At 35.9% G+C, this 21,526-nt stretch overlaps 1 pseudogene; it reads right to left on the minus strand.

Moving 5' to 3' along the window:
* Positions 1–13,697: 13,697 nt before the first annotated feature.
* LOC126764818 (small nucleolar RNA U3) lies at positions 13,698–13,900 on the minus strand (annotated as a pseudogene).
* Positions 13,901–21,526: the final 7,626 nt, after the last annotated feature.

Here is a 21,526-nt window from a genome sequence, read left to right on the forward strand (position 1 = left end):
AAAAATCCTTACAATTCTGACCTTCAGGGGTTATGACTGATATGGGGGGGAGTTCTTCCAATTAACAAAATTTTTTCAATTGTGAATTGAGGTACTCATTTGAGACTTCCTCAACTTGAGTTGTCAATGTTGTAACTGGTTTCGCAACTAGTCCACTTAGGACCCATCCGAAAATGGTATTTTGCGCCAGAAGTGTATTAGTAATTTTCTCAATACCTTCGAGTGTTATCTGTGGTATGAGATCGCTGCCAAATAGAAGATCTATTTGAGCGGGTGTGTTGCAGTTTGGGTCTGCTAGCTTTAGGTGTGAAACCTTTTGCCAATGCTTGCTAATTATATGATAGCTGGGTAACATATTGGTTAATTGCGGTAAGACAATAGCTTCTGCTTGTATGCGCTTATCCGCTTTGGGGGAAAAGAGGGTAATGGGGCAGATTTTATTTGAGTTTTGAACAACTCTTCCGCCCATTCCCGTGATTTCAAAATTGGCCAGTTTGGTTGGCAACTGTAGCCTGATTTGCGCCCTAGACGCTGTAAATGATCGTTGTGATCCTTGGTCTATTAAGGCTCTGAGTTTAAACAGTTCTCCTCGATGTTCGATGGACACAACTGCTGTGGGTAGTAGTACCCTACTGTGAATTTCGCTATGTAGCGTTTGGGTTTTCAACGCCTTTGAGCAGCATGGTGCTTCTTGGCAGTTTCAGAATTTGTTGTGGCAACTAATCCTGTTGCTCGTTTTACGTTTGCATTGTTTGGGAGTGAGCTGGAAAAATTGGTTATATGTAACATAGAATGATGTCTTTTGTGGCAGTAAACGCAATTAAATTTGCTTTCGCAATCTTTAAGCGTATGCGCATGTGACAAACAGTTGGTACATAATTTTGTCGTTCTTACGAGATTGTTTCTATCGCTAACATTAATTTTTTTGAATTTTTCCCACAATTTTAGTTTGTGACCTCCTCTGCCCAGTTCGCATGACGTTTGTTTATATTGTTCGGAAGAGAACGATTGATTTTTAAAAAAAACTTCTATTTGAATTATTGTGGCTATTTTGAACGTTTTTCGTTCTGACTAGTTTTTTTATCTACCCTTTCGACAATTTCGTATTGGGTAGTAAGAAATTCTTTCATTTGCTGCCACGTTGGGCACTTTCTTCGCGATGAGAGCGATTGCTCCCACAAAAGTAACGATTTTTCTGGTAATGCAGCTGTGCATATATTTACCAGAATGGGGTCCCAATTATCTGTGGGAATATTCTGTGTCGATAAAACTGACAAACAATTTGAAACAGTGGATTGAAGCTTTATGAACTCTTTTGGTTTAGATAGCAGCTTTTACTTTAATATATTTTTTCGTACTTTTGTCCTGTTCACGCGTATTATTCCTCGATGTTCGATGGACACAACTGCTGTGGGTAGTAGTACCCTACTGTGATTTTCGCTATGTAGCGTTTGGGTTTTCAACGCCTTTGAGCAGCATGGTGCTTCTTGGCAGTTTTCAGAATTTCATTTGCTGCCACGTTGGGCACTTTCTTCGCGATGAGAGCGATTGCTCCCACAAAAGTAACGATTTTTCTGGTAATGCAGCTGTGCATATATTTACCAGAATGGGGTCCCAATTATCTGTGGGAATATTCTGTGTCGATAAAACTGACAAACAATTTGAAACAGTGGATTGAAGCTTTATGAACTCTTCACTTGTTTCTTTCTGAATTTTTGGTAAATTCATTAATATCGTCACCTATTTGTCGACCAATATTCTCTCGTTTTCGTAACGTGCTTTTAGAGCTTCCCTAGCAAAATTAAAATTTTCGTCATTAAGAGCGAACTGTTTGACTATTACGCCTGCCAGACCTTTGGTTTTGTATCTGAGGTGATACAATTTCTGCGCTTGTGATAATTTAGGATGGTTTATGTACACAGCTGTAAACATGTCCCGGAAGGACGGCCACTGTTCATAACCACCATGAAATATATCTGTGTCGCATACTGGCACTTTAAGGTGAATACCTGAACTTGCCTCTTGGGCTTATCTTTGTGGCAGCTCTACTCTCGGTTGTGGAGTAGGTGCAATTGCTCTTAATAGCTTTAGTTGATCAGAAATAATTTCCCTTGTGTCTTCGAACTGGTCTAGGCAGTGTTCAAACTTGGTGTATGCCGAGGATTTAAAGTTATCCGGTAGATCTGAGTCGTCAGATTCTACGATTGCGTCATATGCCGCTTGGAGACGTGTCCAGAAACTGTCTAAATTATCTTTTTTGATTTCTAAGACCGATTCAGAATTGTCTTGAATCGGTGAAGATGAAAATCGAGTGCAGTATCGTATCAAACTGTCACTCTCAGCAATGAATTTTGTATAAGAAATATCTTTACCCCTCTTTAGTTTTGTAGCACCTTGCTTTGAGCGTGTAGCTTCAGCCGGTGTACATGAACTGTTTTCGTCAGAAATCATCTTTGGGACTTTTAGTAACTGACTTGGTTTAGAGTCATTTGAGTCTGAGTTCATTTAAAAAAAGTATAGAATATCAAAACTTCTTAGTGAAAACTAGACTTGTAGATGTTTAAAAAAGTTTCGTATGTAAAATGTTCAATAAAAGACTCTTTTTTATGTAAGACTTTCAAAAAATAAAAATAATAAAAAAAATAAATGAAACCAATGGCTTTTTGATAAACCGAGATTTCAAAAAATATTTTCGTTTATATATGTATTATTTATGAAATGAGAACTCTTAAGTAAGAGTTTTGAACGAAATGTTTAGACGTGAACTCTTTTAAGTAAATAAGAGTTTTCAAGTAAAATATTACGCGTATACAGAAAATCTCTTAAATTTGATTTGATTATTTGTTGTTGCCCGGAAATATTTTATATGTTTTATTTTTCTATATATGTATATATTTGTTTTATGTATATTTTATGTCAAAATGTCCTATAGGGTATACCTATAGGTGGATCTTTTATTTATTATGTGCTCATGAGTGCTCGTTTTAGAGATCGATGCACTTTGTACATATGCATGTACATATGTACATATGTATTACGCTTTTGGTGTTTTACACAACCCTGCTTGATTTTGTTGATCAAAAATCAAGGGGTATTGCGGGAATATGCCAATGTGGACTTTGAATATAGTTTATACGCAATCCTGCTTGGTTTTGTTAGACGAAAACCAAGGGGTATCGCGGAGCATATGCCAACGTGGACTTTGAAGCAATTAGCGTATCTGCATACGTGACAATACACTTTTGTACAAATTTTATATGTTACAAAAATTCTTTTTTATATGTATTTATTTTTATAATTTGTACCCAATGTCGATTGGCTATTTCTTCCAGTATATTATATATTGAATATACTTATATGCGCCCGTATGTATATATGCGTATATGTGTAAATATGTTCGCGGTACGAATGAACCACGAAAGAGAATTAAACGACCGTAGGTAATTTTGGTAAATTCACTTGATAGTAAGTATATAATTTGTATAGCTGCGCCGCATATAGCTGTGAAACGCAAACGACCACTCAGTTTGCAACAATACTTAGCTAAGATTTTATTTAGGCACAACTTAAGTATGGACTGTGAAACCGGGCATAAGTCTCCCATTATTCCCGTCCTACTTACGGTGCAGAAGCATAGACGATGACAACATCTGATGAGTCGGCGTTACGAGTTTTCTAGAGAAATTGTGTTGGCAATGCGGGCGGGAACAGTCAGCTGCTATTCAATTTGTTTCAAAATGTCTGATGTGGAGAAAAGGTTAGATTGAATTCTTCATTGTAAACGGGATCTTAAAATAATTAAATATATTTATTTTATTCAATTGATGATATTAATACAAAAAAATTATAACAAATATTCAAATTTGTATTAATTTTAACGTAAACAAAAGACAAAATTTCGTAATTTCGGTTTGTTTACATTTTCATCTGCCAAAATGAACGTTATTGCCAACTACTTTTTTTGGAAAAATCATAGCTATTGTGAATGAAAAATGCGATGAACTGGCAATGCCTCTAGTTCAATATACAAGCCAGGAATAATGGGATGCCCAACTTATTCCAGTGTGAGAGCGGCGGCTTATAACATTTTCCATTGTGGCCAGATCGAACGAAATAAGAATTTTTGGGCATTTAAATTAAAATGCCTAATTGCACTTTCCACACCACCCAGGAGGTATGCAAAACGGCGCGTTACCGAAATTAGTTTTGGGTGCTCGGTTCCCCTTTAGGCCTATATCACCCATTAAAAATTTATTTACATAAAAAAAACAAAACGATAACAATTCATTATATAACGAAAAAAACAAAACGATAAATGAATACATATAACGATAAAAACAAAACAATAACAATTCATGTAAAAAATATATAAAAATATCACAGCATAATAACAAATAACGTATATACATATATACAAATGCCTACATTTAAATCCCAAATTCTAATTTTTGTTAAATAAAATTGCTTTCTAATTTTAGAGCCTCTTTATCCTACCTGTTTAAAAAAGTTTTACTTTTTTATATTCTATCGTAAGTTTGAGTTCGCATATTGTAACCACTAAAAATAAAAAAAAAATTGAAACCTATAGGTGTGAAACACACAAAATTTTATTTTTAAAATTAGGGACAGAAAGGTCTTTATTTAAAACTTTTGTTAAGAAATATATTCTAATTCTAATAAAAAGGGCTATAACTATTTTTGGGTCACAATTATCGCAACACAAAAAGGGCCTAACATCTTTCATTTTATTAAAAAGAATATCTCCTATTCCTATTTTATGAAAACTACTGTCAAATTCTTCTAAAAATCTGGTTTCCAAGATTTTAACAAATGCAATAAAATCCTCAGGCGGCTTCACTAAATTGCATTTGTCTATTTGATTTTGATGCATGAAGATGAATTCGTCCGAAGGAATTTCATCTCCTAAATATGGTAAAGGCAGGGAACATGTGTGCAGTTTGAAAATTTACTTTTGTTACGACGTTTACGTAACGTAAGCCCCACGATTTCCTAAACAAACTAGAGAACATATAGGGCGTTACTCTAGTACCTCCTCTGCTTCGAATCTGCCCAAAAAAATGTTCTAAACTGTCCTAACATAGTCGTCTCGTCTTCAAGTACGGAAAACCCTAGTATGACAAAAATCGCCACAATCGTCTTAAACTGTTAATATTTAACACCCACCCCTTTATAAAACTAAAATTATTGGTTGTGTTGCTTTCTAATTCGTCTACGACCCGAATAGTTTTTAAAACTTGTTCTGCCTCATTTAAAAACTCTAACTGTTCAGGGGAACCTACAAACACTTTTTTAGTGGGTACAACAGCCTCAACGAAACTGCTATTTAAAATATCAAATAATTTATTAAAAAACGAAACGAATTCCGCGGTATTAATAAAGCTCCTACTATTCGAGCTGAAGGCTCCCGAGCTATATAGGGACAACATACCAGAAGCGACCGTATTATTCAATACTTGAGACGCGAATTTAACCTTCATTTTTTGGAAGGTATTTGGATAAATATGAGCATCGGTTAATTTATGCGCACACCGATAACTCGACTTAGAGTCAGTTTCATAAAAATGAACAATATCCGACCAACTTACCCGTCTATTTTTAAAGAAAACCGTATTTTTTAAATTATTTGTATTGTAAACAGTTACGACTACTTTTTATCAAATGGGGGCTATCGTAAAAAAAATACACTTCCTTGCCATTAACATTAAAAAAGGCCGTGACGCTGAAACACCTAACAAATTAGCGAAATTCTGAAAATTGGTGCCCTGGTCGCAAACAAAATGGCAAGGAATTAGTCCTATATGTTGCAGTTGGGTAATGGCTTCAAGAATGTATTTCTTGAGGACATCCCCTTAGCAGGAACCTTTCACGAAAAAATAAGCCAATGGGTGAGACCAAGGCTCTCCACCTATACCTTGCACCATTATAGTCATTGCAGTAGTTGCTAATCTAGAAGTGCGATTTTCATCGCCATAATCCTCAATACCTATCACCCTATCGAATTTCCTATCATACTGCAAATGACATTTCATCACATGAAACCGACACGAACTTTTGTTCGAAAGTGAATCCCCTACTCCTAATCTCTAACGATTTTATGCTACTTTGGGTGCAACCTGGGAAACGGGGCCAGTCTGTAACAAAGTTTTCCAAAGTACTTTCGGATGGAAAATCTAATTGGTGCTTTAAGTGCCGATAAGCAACTGGCGATAGAAAAAATACACCCAAAGCTAGCGTTTTCAAAAAATTGTCATATCGCCGACCATGGGTACGGCGATTACTATTTATAAAACTACTCCTAATGCAAGCACCTAACTGAGGAGGAACTTTACTACAAACTAAAGAAAGAGGGTCTGACTGTTCCCTAAATGAGCTATTCCTTAGCTGTTCCCTACATCTTTCTAACTCTGCGGCCATTTCAACTAACTGGGCCTTTAAACTTCTATTTTCCTGCTCTTTTTGATCTTACTTTATTTTCAAAACCCTATTCTCTTCCCTCAATTTCTTCTTCCTTTCTGTACCTGCCTGTACCTTTCTATACCTGTACCTTTCTGTACCTACCTGTTTGCGCGGCCTTATCAAAATTAAAAGATACATCCTCCTCAAAAAATGGAAGAGGCTCTAAAATTCCATCTTCAATTTCATTTTCAATACTTGGAAAAAGCTGCCTCGATGCATTTTGATGCATTTATAAGCATCCCGCCGTCTTTTCAGTTCTTCTGACAATGTATCAATTACTACTAAAAAAGTATTTATTCTAAAATTTTCACAACCATTTTTATGTTGCATCTCTTCACCTGTATTTGTCTAGCCAGGAAACGGCTTAGGCTTTCGATTCCGTCGAAAATCTTTTTCGTATTCCTGTACATCGAGATTCTCTCTTGTTTCACCAACAAAATGTATTAAAGCCTCGTATAGTTCTATGACAATGGTAATGTCAATTTCCACACTCTGAAGTTTTTTACTTGTGGCGTTAATGCGATCTAGTAAACATCCCCAAAAAACAGCTATGAGGGCCGTTTTAAAACGTTCACGCGTGAACTCGTCGATTGTCCATTTAGCTGGATCGTCGTTGATTTCGTAGAGCTCCTGGTCCGGAGGATTTGGCTGCACTCCTACACCTGCCACTCCCGGTACGAGTGGGATATCTTCGGCTTGTTCTTTTGATATACTTGCCACATTGATCAAAGTATTTTCACTTGAAGACACTTTAGACACTGCAGAATCATCAGTTGACGGAACGCCAATACTACTTAGAACGCCAGTTGGGTCAATAATAGGATCTTGAATATCTGTAGACGGTTTTCCAAAGAAATCGTCTAATTTCCGCGTTTTTTTAATCGTATCCTTTTGTTTATCATCTTTTTCTTTAGCTCGTTTGGGATACTCTGCCCCACTTTACCTTACGCTTTTCTTTCCGTCCATATTTAACTATGTAACACAAAGTTTTTAAGTGTGCGTGAGATAATTACAAATATTTATGTTAAAAGGTATAATATAGCAGTGCATACACGTCGCGTCGCGAATGTCGTTACCAAATTAATGAAAAACTTAATCCGCTCACTGCAATTGCTATACGCACATTGTTGACAATCGCAGTCACGATCGGGCAAGCGAGCAAGGCGTGGGTAGGGAGGGCAGCGGCGCGACGCACAGCACGCGCGTCCGCACGAGCTTGACTGACACGCGCGTAATAACAATAGGTTAGGTACCTAAGTACCTATTCTTCCTAGATACTTGATGTGTACGATGTACGAAATTATTTATACTTTGATTCGCAAAAATAGTGATTTAGGAAGATTATATAAGACTACAGTTAAGATACTTTGCATTTGAGTTATTTCTTGTTAATCTTGTTGTTATCAGTGATTTCTTTGGCACGATTTGCCGCCCTTAATATCTGGCCGCCCTAGGTCCGGGCCTACTGGGCCTTAGGGCAAATCCGCCACTGTCCACACTCATACATTTGGTTTGGTCCAACATACATATTTATATGTTAGCTGTCTCAACATTTCAGCATTTAGCAATGAAAATATGTACAACAAAATACGTTTGTTTACATAAAAAAATTACAATATTTTTATTTAGTCCAAGGTTTAATTTTTAAGTATAGCCTATGTACTTCTAAAAAAATATTTGTAGAATTTGCATTATTTTAATAATACATAATACAGAGATAAATTTCTTTCTTAAAAAGTAGCTTAAAATAACTTCTACGCAACTCTGTTACGCCCAGCTCAATAGCAATACTGACTAGATATTTTAATTGATTTCAATTTGGGTTTAGAGGATCTTCAATGCGGATGATGATGGTGATTATTGTATGATTGGGCTTTTCTGTTACCAAAATTATCCGATTTTATTCAAGAAATTAAATTTCGAAAATTATAAAATTTGCCTTTTCTGGATCCCGTTTTTCACAAGGTTTCTTATTTGTATTTAACATTTTTCAGTGGTGAGTATTTATTAGTTTTGCATGCCAATAGAAATTCAGCCCAGACTCCTTGATCTCAGCTGTGCCTTTATTTAGATCATATCAGTTTTTTCCTCCTCTTTCACGATGTGTTTCGTGGTTTGGGACCCGCCACTGTAAAACGACCCCAATGAAAAAGTTTAAACAGCCTCGGATGAGAGACCCCCCTTTTGATAATATCTCTTGGCAACAGGTGCAACTTCGGACTAAGTAGGCAATTGAGAAGTAAAGTTCTCTCTCGACGAACGAAAACCAAACTCTATAAGTCACTCATTATTCCCGTCCTGATATATGGTGCAGAGGATGGACGTTACGAGTTTTCGAGAGAAAGATTCTGCGAAAGAAGTATGGTGCTTTGCTCGTTGGCCACGGCGGATATCGCATTCGATAGAACGATGAGCTATATGAGATATACGACGACATTGACAGAGTTTAAAATTTGCTGTTGCCTTTTACAGGTATCTCTCGAATTGCACGGTACTTGAGTTGCACGAAATCTCGAATAGCACAGTTAAAAATTGCGACAACCCTCGAATAACACGGAGTTCGAATTACACGAATTCGCGAAAATTCCTGTTAAAATTGAGTATAATTTTCCTTCGAACGACTGTTTGTAGTATGACGCAATAATGCATTTGAATCAGTGGTTGAACATATGTTTATTGCGTTTATAAAATTTTACCTTTTAAATTTTTAAGTTTCACTTTTCTAAATTGAATGAATTTTGTTATTTTTGTATAACTGAAATTTTATAACTAAAAATAAAAAAAAATTTGTTCTTATTTTTAATGTTTTCTTAATTAATCTTTGGAACCAATTGTACAAATTTGTATGGATCTCGAGTTTCGAGTTGCACGGTTTTAAATAGCACGGAACGGTATCTCCAAAACTGTATGATTTATTAGTATCAAATAACACTATTTCTATTAACACGGAACCAATTAACCGTGTTATTCGAGGGATACCTGTACCTTGAAGACAGAACCAATCAAACTATAATAGAGAAACTTAGACTTTATAAATCTCAAAAGCGACATTTTAATAAATTAATTTGCGATAATGAATTCAAAAGTGTAAACATTAAAGATTATTTAAAAACCGAAAATATAAGTCTTCATCAAGTGCAGGGATGGGCACATTTTTAGCCCGCAAAAGTTAGCAAAGTGCGCACGATTGCTAGATGAGGGGAATATCAGTTTACGGAGGGAAGGGCATAAAATGTTGCGAAAAAAATCAATTACATTCCTCCGAAACTTAATGTTCATCGCACAATGCAGGAATGAAGGGATGTTCAACTTATTCCAGTGTGAGAGCGCCTCAAAATTAGCGTTTTTTATAACATTTTCCATTATGGCCATATTGAACAAAATAATAATTTTTGGGCATTTAAATCAAAAAACCCAACATTTAGTACGAATAAAAATTACTATACATGGTTATTTATTATATGGAGAAACTATTTAAATATTTTTATAGTATATTAGAACAATTGATTTTTGACCTTTCAATAGTCAATAAAGAGAATTAAGCTTATTAGCTCTCAACCATTAAATGTTTTTAATAATTTTCCATTGAAAATAATACTATGACGCTTCAAATTACAAAACATTTCATCAAATATCTTTAAATTTCACAAATTTATTTAATTTTCATTGTTTTACATTTTTAATAAGTGGTCTTGAACGATGCAACAAATCCCTCCGTTTACATATCTTTTTGGTAAGATTTCAATCTGGCCATGGCTCGTTTCCAATTGCTAAACATCAAAACCTCCTGATTTCGATCAACTGTCAAAGTTCAGGAGGTTTTGACGTCTAGCAATTGGACATCTCTTTATCTCTGAACATAATTTGCAGGTTTTAGAGTTTCGCATTAATATTGATATTATTTATTTACCTTTGCATGGTGGGAAATTGTAATCTCTGTTAGGAAAAAATTATATAGGTTATACTTGTATCTAAAAACAATTTTATTTAATAAGAAAACACATTTTAAAACTTCACAACACCTTATGGTTGTTCCTATTTTGTTCACACCACTGTTCATGCGATAGAACAGTAATGGTGGTGATGCCAGTTGTAAAAATTCATTTTGGCTACAATTGGGAAACTTTTCTCAAGTTGTGGGCTTTTATACATACATATGCAAGGCAGTTTTATATATCTGCATATATAAAAAAAAGATACTTGTGACCATAATATATATTTTGTTTAAACATATTGCAGTTCCATTTAATGAAAATGCTTATATAAATATATATTAAACATATACATGCATACGGATATAACGTACATAGGGTACATAATTAAATTACGATTTAAATATTTCGGAAAAACTTTCGGTGCGGTAAATGCAATCATTTAATAAGGAAAAAATTACATTATGTTAATAAAAAAAATAAAAAATAATAATAATTACAAATATATACGAAAAATAAAAAAAAGGTGCGTGGAGTCCCTACGCGCGGATGAAGTTATACTTCTTAGTGATATTCCAAGAAATGCATATCAGTTTGAATGAAAGAAAACTAGAAAACTTAAATTCACATTTTATAAATTTATTATGCACATAAAATGAAGAAATATATTATATATTCATATGTAAATATGTTTTAAACTTTACATAAAATTGAAGTGTCAATAATTGCGCCAATTTTCATAAAGTTGGAAATTTTGCGCGAATAAGACGTGTGCGGGTTAAGTCGTGAATTTGAAAGTGCCGAAAAATGCGAAACGAAATTTCAATAAATTTAAATAAATTTAAGTAAATTTACATGTATTTTCATTTATATTTAATTGTCAATAAATTTTTTAAAAATTATTTGCCCTAGTTGTCCGTTTTATTTTCTCACACATTTCAGCTGATTTTTGTATAAAAATTTGACCGGCATAGAAGAAAAATGCGAAACAATCATACATATGTACATATATTATGTCGTCTGCACATTTGTCTGTATGTTTGCGAAAGCAAATGTTCTACAAAAGCATATTTCTATACTTAAACAAAATTATTAGAACCATCGTATGTTTCTTACATTCATAACCAAACCATACTTAAGTCAGCGCAACCTAAGTGTCAATGGTGGTGTTGGTGGCGCTTGGAAAGTCAAGATGCTACCACAGGTTCGAATCTCGACCGATTAAATTTTTAATTTTTTGCTTTTAACATCGTAGACTATACAAATAAATATTTTTCTTACTAATAGAAATTAAATTTATCACAGCAATATTATGTATATGTATATTGTGTGATAAATTTAATTTCTATTAGTAAGAAAAATATTTATTTGTATAGTATACGATGTTAAAAGGCATACATCTTCTATCCTATCTTGTGTATCTGCACATGCTCATATGAGTGTATGTATACGCATGTGCGCGTTCAGAAATTGAAATCATATTTTCATCACTTATGTATCAATATACTTATTACATCTGCGCGCATTGACTTGCATGTTCATACATTCATATATACTTATATGTACATATATTTGCATACATTGCCTACACATATGAATATGTCACCAACAAAAAATTGATCTTCACAAGACAATATGGCAGCCAAATTGGCGAAGAACAATTGTAGTACATTTTACAACAAAAACGATTTCATTCATGAACGCAGGCTTCTCTTCTGTGAGTCTGAAACTGGCGGAGGAAAAAACAGAAGTTTTACTCATAAGCACTAGGAAGATAGAATAACGAATAGAGCTCACCATAGGGGAATGCGAGATTACTTCGCAGCCGCAACTGAAGTATCTGGGAGTAATATTGGATTCCAAATTAAAATTTAAAGAACACCTGGAGTATTCTTCCGCGAAGGCAAACAAAATTTATAATGCCCTATCAAGAATGATGACCAATAGAGGCTGTGTGCGTTCCAGCCGGCGATTCTTAATAGCGAAGGCAATGAGTTCCGTAATACTTTATGCGGCACCAGAATGGATACAGGCAATGGATATAAAATCGTATGCTAAACAAATAAATACAGTGCATAGGCTTTCTGCAATTCGGGTAATAAGTGCTTTCCGGACTATATCAACCGACGCTGCTGAAGCTAGCATGCCGCCCATTGACATCCAGGGAGATGAACTCGAGCGCTTATATCAGCTTTCAACGACTAAAACAGAATTGGCAAGGACAGAGGAGAGAAACAAGAGCACTAAAATGTGGCAGGAGCGGTGGAATTCCTCAACCAAAGGGCGCTGGACTCATCGACTTATACCGGACATCCACTCGTGGATAGAGAGACGACATGGGGATCTAGATTACCATCTGACCCAAATACTTAGTGGACATGGATGCTTTAGAAGCTACCTTTTCAGATTCCACAATGACATTAGTCCGAACTGTCCGACGTGTACAGAGTATATAGAAGACTCGGAACATGTACTATTTTATTGCCCTCGATTTTCGAATACAAGGGAAAAGCTAAAAACCAAACTCGGTGGTAGTTTTACAGTCAATAATTTAACGACACTCATGTGTCAGTCGACTGATAAATGGAAAGCTGTCAGCGAAGCGTCAGCATCCATAATGACCCAACTGAGACTTTTTGAACAAATTAGGCGTCCGTCAGTCCGCACGATAGATGAGACTTAAATGTCCTGTCCCTCCCACGAAGTAATACTTAATCGGTGGTCCCGTGGGAGAATCTTGAGTTGGGAGTAGGTTAGGTTTAGCGGATTAAAGTTCCGCACTCCGGCTTTCGATGCTTCCCCCTACTATAAAAAAAAAAAAAAAATTAACGCAGGCGCAAATTCCACAAGCGATCTCGCTTCATTCATAAAAACATAGGCCGTAACATCTCCCCGGGCATGCCTTTGCCAACAAGTCATCTTTTCGCGACGATGGCAAAAGCTAAAAATCATAAATTGCACAAATTTCTGGTGCTTCTCGCAAAAATCTGCGTCGATATGTATTCACGATCATACGTATACATTCATACATATTTACGCATGTTTGTAGGCGAAGCTGCTACAGCGGCAAGGGGTGACAATCGGCGGCCATTACTTTACTTATGCCATAGAAATTCTATTGCTACGAATATGGAAATGACAACGAAATAATGCAAATATGCATATTTCTAAAGGTCATTAATTTCTTTGAAGAAATGAAAGGAATGAATGATCCTGAGAAGTATAGTCTTAACTTTTCAAAGGCCAACGCAGAGCATTTCACCCAAAAGGAATTTATTCATTAAAATCACCACTCAGAAGTCGTTTTATCCATTGTAAGCGAACGATTTTCGAAGAAACATCATTTCTAATATGCCATAAGACAAAATTAGAAATGAACTTCTTAAACCTCACGCTGTCAGATAAAACGATATACCTCGTCATCGCGGGTCGATTTCCAAAAAATGTAAATGAAGACTAACTACAGGAATGATCCTGTAAAGTATAGCCTTAATTTTTCAACGGCCAACGCAGAGTATTTGAACCAAAAGATACGCAAAATAGTTGAGAATTCGCAGAAATGAAAGATAAACGAAAGAAAAAGAAGTATAACTTCAATAATGCGCAAGCATACAAACATACATATATGCGCATGTGAATATGTCACCAACCAAAAATTGAAACATTGTTCTACAAAAACAACAACAGCATAAGCATTGAAGCATTTTGTTGTTGGTAGAAAAGCCGAGCTGTGCCGAAAGAAACGAACAAACGATCGCCGATTGTCACCGCTTCGCTTGCTGCTCGAACATCTTCGCAGACAAGGTTGCGTTAGATTCATATTGAGCAACCTGAATCTATCGCAATCTTTTCCGAACTCGTATAAGCAGAGAACGTATATTATAGAAAAGGTTCACGATGTCGAGAATTTAGGGATATTTCAATTTTGGGATATTTACTGTTTTGGATTAGTGCATTTCACCACAGAAAATTATTAGCGCATTTCACCACTTAACATCAGGGGCACGACAATAACAGAACTGAGTAGTTGTTAGAGCCAATGGAAAAAAATATGTTAATTTCAATGTTTTGAAATGTACGCTTACAGATTCGTACAATGCGCAAACGACTGCATATAATTCATATACATACATACATATGTATATTTTCTATATATTTTGTATCAAAGCACACAAGCATGTACATACACATGTACGTACAAATTGAACTACTTCATGATGAATTCTTTAAAATCTTTGGAAATATATAATAAAGGCATACATGCATTATTACCTATGTATGTAAATCTTTAATTAATGTAGGTTTGATAAGATATATACATACATATTTATTTACGGGTCAGGTCTTTAAAAGTTTTGATAACATGTTAAAAGACCAAGCGACCGCACATTTGCCCATACATATATACATACATAAGTATGTGTGCATGTAAACAAATATAAAAGAACCATACGCATAATGTTTGTAAATTTGTCTACATGCATATTTTTTGCTTTCATGTCAAAGAATCAATGTGTCGAAAGAATGACGCGACGACAAAGCTTCACAACATTGTGTTGTTGGTAGAAAATCCGAGCTGTGCCGAAAACACAAACGAACGATCGCCAATAGCCACTGCTTCCCTTGCCGCTGTACCAGCTTCGCTTACAAACCAACGTAGATATGTATGTTTGTGTGTGAGCTTGCATACATGTCGACTCAGATTTTTGCAAGCCGCGTAAACAATAATTTCTATGTATTTTAAAAAACAAACCGTGAGATGCAGCAAGATATAGGCAGTTAAGAGGGATGATTTTCATATAAGCGGAGTACTACTTAACCCGGATCCACTGTACACATAAATCAGAGGAATATTGAATATTTTATATATTTTGGCACATTGCATGAGTTGAAAATCGACAAATAAACTAAGTAGTCAATTTTATTCTATACTTATATTTGTGGGGTTGTCGCTTTTTCCTTCTCATACAAATATCAGAAATTGTTCAATTTATGATTTTTTGCTTTTGCCATCGTCGCGAAAAGACGCTTGTTGGCAAAGGCATGCTCGGGGAGATGTAATGGTATTTGTTTTTATGAATGAAGCAAGTTTGCCTTTTGAAAGTGCGCTTGCGTTCATAAATGAAAATATTGTTGTTGTGTGTTTTTCTACAAAGTTGGGCATTGACTTGGCTGCCATATTGACTTGTGACGCTGCTGATGCTACTTGAAACCATTGTTGTTTTTGTAGAACAATATTCGTAGTTTTTGCGGGTGACATATCTACATGTGAACGTATGTATAAGTATGTATGTTGTGTATGCATTATTTGTGTGGGAATGTCATGCGCACATATTTACATGTGTACTCATATTTGTATGTTGGTTGGTATACATTATTTGTTCGGCAATGTCGTACACATATGCGTGTACATACATACATATAGAGCAGTGCGCGCACACTTTTTACTGGTAAATGATATTACGATTTGAATTTGAATTGTACTTACATACATATGTGCATATGTAATTATGTATGCGCTGATATGTAGATGCGTATGAAAATTAAATGACATATTATTGTAATATGTATATTAAGTTTTTGTGATATTATGATAGTATCTCATATACATACATACATATTCATACATATGTATATTATATTTACAAACATACTTATATACATATGAAATTATAATATATTCTCAAACATAAGTAATATTTTAATAAATAACTCTTAATTGCACATTAACTACAAATATTGTTTTGAAAATAGCATAATTTAATTAGAATGATATAAATTATGCATATATTCATAAAAATACGCAAAATGATAGTCACATCAATTAACATGATGGCATGTGAGCATATAAAAATATAAGCAAAAGGCCAACAGACGTCTGTAATAGCAATGCATGTTTCTGAGCATAATTTTCATTAAATGCTCAGCTCTGTTCACGCGCCACTGTTAAGATTTCTCCTTCTTAGCTAGCTGTGGTGAAATGCACTCATCGCATTTTGTTAGCTTTTGACAGTTCACACGCTCGTCCGTTGTTGGACCTTCTCTGTAAATATACGTTCTCTGGTATAAGAAGTATAACTTCAATAAAGCAAACAAAAACCCAAGAATTGGTAGCCAAAGCGCATATTAACATTTACTTATATATTCGATATTCAAAGACAAAATCGGCACATTTTCAGCAATACCCCTTGTCCTTGTTAATAAAAATACAAGCAAGCAGGATTGCAAGAACATTTTAAGCATATAACCTATGCACATAAACACGCACATATAGTGCAGACTCAAAGGCCATTAACCTTTTGCTTTCTCTCATTATCGCCCGTATACGCAAGTGTAAACTAACGAGTGGGAAGCAATAAATAAAATAGAAAGAAAACAAAACAAATTAATAGCAACTATTAGGAATAAGGAAAACGAAACACTCGTTCGTTAGTTCGTACATTGCATATACAACAAAAACACAAGATTATAATAAGGAAAAGGAAATACGCGTTCGTTATTAGATACTTGTGTATACAACAAACATACAAACCGCTTATCTTTAAGATTCAAACGTATTTATTGCTACCACAAATACAAAAAAAGTTTTTTCTTTCTCATATTTTCAATTTTTACCTATTATCTAAATGAACGGAGATTCTAAGGAATCTAAATCGATTCAATATCTGAAAGTACAAAAAATGATCTCTGAAGAAAAGAGCCCATGTACACCTGTTGAAGCTACACGCTCAAAGCAAGGTGCTACAAAAACAAAAAAAAAAATTAAGATATTTCATATACAAAATTTATTGCTGAGAGTGACAGTCCAATTCGATACTGCACTCGATTTTCATCTTCACCGATTCAGGACAATTCTGAATCGGTACTAGAAATCAAAAAAGAAAATCTAGGCAATTTCTGGACACGTCTCCAAGCTGCGTATGACGCAAATCTAGAATCTGACGAATCAGATCTTCCGGAAAATTTTAAAGCCTTGGCTTGTTCGAAATACGAAAACTGCTTAGACCAGTACGAGGAAAAGAGAGCTATGGTCTCCAATCAATTGAGATTAATTAAAGCAATTGCACCTACTCCCCACAGTAGAGTAGAGCTGCCACAAATTCAAAGCCAAGAGGCGAGTTCAGGCATCCACCTTAAAGTGCCGGCATGCGATACAGAAATATTTCACGGAGGTTATGAATAATGGCCGTCCTTCCGCGACATGTTTACGGCCGTGTACACAAACCATCTTAAATTATCACAAGCGCAAAAATTGTATCACATCCGATACAAAACAAAAGGTCCGGCAGGCGTAATAGTCAAGCAGTTCGCCTTAAAGGTTGGTACGCAGCTCTCAAGTAATTGCTCAAGAAAAAAATACATTATTTCTCAAGTAATTTTGACAGCTGGCTACGCATTGTGAACGATCTACATTAGAAGAGCAAGAGAGAATAAACAAAGAAAACAAACTTTGTGCGTAATATGTATATGTGTATGTGTATGGTAACATAAATATTTTCATTGAGATTTAAGAAATGTTGTTGATGATTGGTAGGTTTTATACAACATTTCAAAATGGAATATATGTACTTCATAATAATGATTTCAACTAATTTAGGAAGAATTTGACGATTACTTCGAATTTCCTTCAAGAAACAATTGTTGAATTGATGTTTCTTCGCAAAACCAGGTTTGCCATGTTCACATTTTACTGAAAAAAAGTATCAAAAATTAGTACTAGATTTCTTGAGAGCTGCGTACTAGCACAAGTAAGTTTGTCGCAGGAAAGTATCTTGACCGTTTCTTAAGCGTTTTTTTATATGAAGTTTTTACGTTTCTTGAGAGCTGCGTACTAAGCTTAATGACGAAAATTTCAATTATGCTTGGGAAGCTCTAAAAGCTCGTTACGAGAACGAAAGAATATTAGTCAACAAATAAGTCACAATATTAATGAATTTACCAAAAATTCAGAAAGAAACAAGTGAAGAATTTATAAAATTTCAATCCACTGTTTCAAATTGCTTGTCGGTTCTAGCGACACAGAATATTCCTACAGACAATTGGGACCCCATACTAGTAAATATATGCTCCGCGGCATTACCGGAAAAAATCTTTGCTTCTGTGAAAGCAATCGCTCTCATCACGAAGAAAATGCTAAACGTGGCAACAAATGAAAGATTTCTCAATTTCCCAGTATGAAATTGCGGAAAGGGTAGATAAAAAAAACGGTCAGAACTAAAAACGTTCAACACGACCTAAATCGAAGTTTCATTAGACCCCAAGCAAGTAACAACCACAATTTAAACAGAAGCTTCTTTAAAAATCAATCGTTCACATCCGAACAATATAAACAAACGTCATGCGAACTATGTACTGGAGGACATAAGTTAAAAGCTTGCGAGAAATTTAAAAAATTGAATGTCAATGAAAGGAACAACTTTGTCAGAGCAAAAAGACTCTGTACAAACGGCTTGTCACACTCACACAATCTCAGTAATTGCGAGAGCAAATTCAATTGCATATATTGCCACAAGAGGCATAATTCAATGTTGCATTTCAATAACTTTCCTAGCACACCCCAAAGTAGCGCTTTCTCCAAAAGAGCCACGGGTTTAGTTGCAACCGCAACTCCCGAAACACAAAATCCCGAAATTTGCCAAGAGAAACCATGCTGCTCAAAAGCTTTAAAAACTCAAACGCTACACAGCGAGAATCAAAGTAGGGTACTACTACCCATAGCAGTTATCACCATCGAACACCGAGGAAACCAAGGATCACAACGATCATCCATAGCGTCTAGGGCGCAAAATAGTTTGAAACTACCAACAATACAAGCCAATTATGAAATTACGGAAATGGGCGGAAGAGTAGTACAAAACTCAAATAAAATCTGCCCCATTACCCTAATTTCCCCCCAAGCGGATAAGCGCATTCAAGCAGAAGCTATAGTCTTACCGCAACTTACGAACATGTTTCCAAGCTATCATATAAATAGCAAGCATTGGCAAAAGGTTACACACCTAAAGCTATCAGATCCTAACTGAAACACCCCCGCTCAAATAGATCTTCTATTATTCCTCAAATTATTCTAGAAGGGGTTGAAAACATTTCAAACACCCTTCTAGCTATAAATACTATATTCGGTTGGATACTAAGTGGACTAGTGACAGAACCAGTTACCACCATGACAACTCAAGTGGAAGAGATATCCAATGAATTCCTTAATTCACAATTAAGGAAATTTTGGGAGTTAGAAGAACTTCCCCCCATTTCAAGTACAACGCCAGAAGATCAGTATTGTGAAGACTTTTACAAAGCCACAACTACATTATGATGGAGTCTTAGAAGAATACCTTTATTTAGATCACATGGAGGAAGTAAGCCCATGCGAAAAAATCATAAAAGGCAAATATCACTCATTATACTTGCCACACCATGCAGTAGTAAAGCCTGACAGAAAAACAACAAAAGTTAGAGTTGTCTTCAATGCCTCACGATTCACTAGCTCGGGAATTCCCTCAATGATACTCTATTCACGGGACCCACACTCCAACCAGATTTAATGCTCCTCATCTTAAATTGGCGTATATACAATTACGTTTTCAATGGGGATGTTGAAAAAATGTATCGACAAATAGTCATACATAAAGATGATCAAGATTTTCAACGAATTATTTTCCGAAAATCTCCCAATGGTCCACTACGCGACTTTAACTTAAAAACAGCTACCTTTGGCGTAAACTGTGCCCCATACCTCGCCATTCGTACACTCCACGAACTGGCAGAAGGCACAAAGTCAGAATTTTCACTGGCAACACAAGTCTTAAAAACACAATCGTATGTAGACGATATTCTGTCTGGGAGCCACAGCCTCTCACAAACATACGAGTCCTTATCACAAGTGATAAAGGCCCTCAACACCGCAGGGCTTCCTCTAAAAAAAATCACACCTAATCACCCAAGTATCTTAAAAAATGTACCAAACTGTAACAAATTGGATACTAATTTCCTTATCTTTGAAAAGGAAAGTATAACCAAAACACTGGGCATCCAATGAAATGCGATATCGGACCAGGTCTCATATACGACAGAGTCCATAACCGCATTATCCGTCATAACAAAGAGGCAAATTTTATCCTCAATGGCAAAACTTTTTGACCCCGCAGGATGGCTTGCGCCAATTATGATACAAGCAAAAATCCTGATTCAAGAATTATGGCTAGATGGAACTGACTGGGCCGAACAAGTGAAACCTCTTCGCTTAGAAAAATGGTTCCAGTTCGCTAATAATCTGACCGACATTTCGCAGATACAAATTCCACGGTGGGTAAACTATTCCCCCGAATACAAAGTGGAACTACACGGCTTCTGCGACGCCTCTGAAAAGGCATATTGTGCCACTATATATGTGCGCACACAAAGCGATATTGCAACTACAAGCCCCCTACTAGTGGAAAAAGCAAAAGTTGCGCCTCTAAAAACCATAAGTCTACCACGACTTGAACTCTGTGGCGCTCTGCTACTAGCAAAGCTAGTTTCCATGGTGCAGACCCACTTAAACATGGCAAAATATAAATTATACCTCTGGTCCGATTCCGAAATAGTTCTAGCCTGGTTAGAAAATCCACCACCCCCGTGGAAAATATATATTTCTAATCGAAAGTCCCAAATACTTGATCTAGTATGATCAGCCACTTGGCGACACGTAGCCAGTGCTGACAATCCTGCTGATCTTGGGACAAGAGGGTGCAAACCCCTTCATCTCGTCACCACCACCCTCTGGCGGAATGGCCCCCGATGGTTAACAGAATCTCCCGATTCTTGGCCACAATCGCCAATGCGCAACATATTGCCCCCGAAAGTCGAAAAATCGACACCTACCACACAATATTGGATGATAATGACATCCTTGAACGATTTTCATCGTTCCCCCGAGCACTCAGAGTAGTCGCCTATATTCTCAAATTCGCAGAGCGACTCAAACTTAAGGTAAAGGGAGCAACTTGCCCCCAAAGCGGTACATTGACGCACCAAGACTTACAAAAAGCAAAGATCGCTCTTATCGCATCAACCCAAACGCGCTATTTCAGTCGCGACATATTATTACTCAGAGAGTCGAAGCCGATTGATAAGAAGAG

This window comes from Bactrocera neohumeralis, unplaced genomic scaffold (genome assembly GCF_024586455.1).
Source record: "Bactrocera neohumeralis isolate Rockhampton unplaced genomic scaffold, APGP_CSIRO_Bneo_wtdbg2-racon-allhic-juicebox.fasta_v2 cluster09, whole genome shotgun sequence".
In the NCBI taxonomy this organism is placed as follows: Eukaryota; Metazoa; Arthropoda; class Insecta; order Diptera; family Tephritidae; genus Bactrocera; species Bactrocera neohumeralis.